The 2326-nt window shown below is 29.4% G+C and overlaps 1 non-coding gene across 1 annotated transcript; it reads left to right on the forward strand.

Moving 5' to 3' along the window:
- The first annotated feature begins 1910 nt into the window (after positions 1-1910).
- Positions 1911-1982, forward strand: Trnah-gug (transfer RNA histidin (anticodon GUG)). The gene has a single exon. It is a non-coding gene; the product is annotated as a tRNA-His (tRNA).
- The last annotated feature ends 344 nt before the right edge of the window (positions 1983-2326 follow it).

Raw genomic sequence — 2326 nt, forward strand, 5'->3', positions numbered from 1 at the left:
TTGTAATTCTATAGACTGTAATTCTTTATGTTGTAAATCTATAGACTGTAATTCTTTATGTTGTAATTCTATAGACTGTAATTCTTTATGTTGTAATTCTATAGACTGTAATTCTTTATGTTGTAATTCTGTAGACTGTAACTATTTATGTTGTAATTCTATAGACTGTAATTATTTATGTTGTAATTCTATAGGCTGTAATTGTTTATGTTGTAATTCTATAGACTGTAATTCTTTATGTTGTAAATCTATAGACTGTAATTCTTTATGTTGTAATTCTGTAGACAGTAATTATTTATGTTGTAATTCTATAGACTGTAATTCTTAATGTTGTAAATATATAGACTGTAATTCTTTATGTTATAAATATATAGGCTGTAATTCTTTATGCTGTAATTCTATAGGCTGTAATTCTATATGCTGTAATTCTATATGTTGTAATTCTATTGACTGTAATTCTATATGTTGTAATTCTTTATGTTGTAATTCTATATGCTGTGATTCTTTATGTTGTAATTCTATAGGCTGTAATTCTATAGGCTGTAATTTTTTATGTTGTAATTCTATAGTACGTAATTCTATAGGTTGTAATTCTATAGGCTGTAATTCTTTATGTTGTAATTCTTTAGGCTGTAATTCTATAGGTTGTAATTCTATAGACTGTAATTATTTATGTTGTAATTCTATAGACTGTAATTCTTTATGTTGTAATTCTATTGACTGTAATTCTTTATGTTGTAATTCTTTAGGCTGTAATTCTATAGGTTGTAATTCTATAGACTGTAATTATTTATGTTGTAATTCTGTAGACTGTAATTATTTATGTTGTAATTCTGTAGACTGTAATTATTTATGTTGTAATTCTGTAGACTGTAATTATTTATGTTGTAATTCTGTAGACTGTAATTATTTATGTTGTAATTCTATAGACTGTAATTATTTATGTTGTAATTCTGTAAACTGTAATTATTTATGTTGTAAATCTATAGACTGTAATTCTTTATGTTGTAATTCTATAGGCTGTAATTCTTTATGTTGTAAATCTATAGGCTGTAATTCTTTATGTTGTAATTCTATAGGCTGCTATTCTGTATATTAAAGAAAGTGAAGATCAATCTCCTACATTCTATCATTCTGCAAGCTGTGATTCTGTAGCTGTAATTCACAGGTTGTAGATGTGCGGGCTTCTCTGTAGGCAGTGTGGAATTAGATATATAGGTTGTAAATATGTAGGTTGCTATTTTATAGACAGCTATTCTAATTACATAGGCTGTAATGTTGTTAGACTGTTACTCCATGGGCAGTGTTTTAATTCAGATAGACTACTTGTGTAGGCTGAACATTACCCTATAGACAGTGATTTTAATTTTATAGACTAATTCCATACGCTGTAACTATATCAGGCTTCATATCTTGTGGACTGTAAGAGACTTCAACATTGATTTTGGAGGGATCACTACTTAATACTCTGTTCAGTTAGTTGTCATTCTATATCACAATAGATATGATCAAAACATGAAGAGCTTCTTCAAATTTACCAAAGCTTAATCTTTTGATGTCATGTCCCTATCGTATATGCAGGTAAAAATGTGCTTTTGTTTAAAATCTATTCATACGTGAAAACTATTATACAAATAATTTCTCAGAAGTTTTGAAACATTTGCATTATTTGTATATCGATTTGAATTACATCTTGCATATTTCAAATCAAGTACAAATTCATTTGCAATTGATATTTGATAAAGAAGCATTGTTAATTATCACCAATTGAAACGTGTAATTTCTGTAAAACTATGCAACATTAATCTGTTGAATGAATTCCATTATATACCAAAGTAAACTGATTGTACGTGTCATCTTTCCATAATCCTATAGTAAAGTCTCGTACGATGCTGTTAGATGTCCAAGTAGCCGTGATCGTATAGTGGTTAGTACTTCGCGTTGTGGCCGCGACAACCCAGGTTCGAATCCTGGTCACGGCAGTGGCTGTGCAGTCGCTGTTAGGGCAGGATGGTGAAATTTTGTGGCACTACAATGCATAAATCTATAAATGATTCATTTTAAGCTTTTGAATTTTTAACTTACAACACAAAGAGTATTTGAATTTTTTTTCTGTCATGAGACTCATGACATCAAATATAATTACATGTAGGAGAGGGCTAGATAATTTGGACTCCACATTTTTCTGCTACTGAGGGGAACAATGACAAATAAAACTTCTCTCCATTTAATCCTATTGTCAGTGTGTTGAAATAAAGCTTCTCTTCATCTACATCTGTTAACGTTTCATCTACATCTGTTAACGTTTCATCTACATCTGTTAACC

The sequence above is a fragment of the Ostrea edulis genome, chromosome 1 (genome assembly GCF_947568905.1).
Source record: "Ostrea edulis chromosome 1, xbOstEdul1.1, whole genome shotgun sequence".
In the NCBI taxonomy this organism is placed as follows: Eukaryota; Metazoa; Mollusca; class Bivalvia; order Ostreida; family Ostreidae; genus Ostrea; species Ostrea edulis.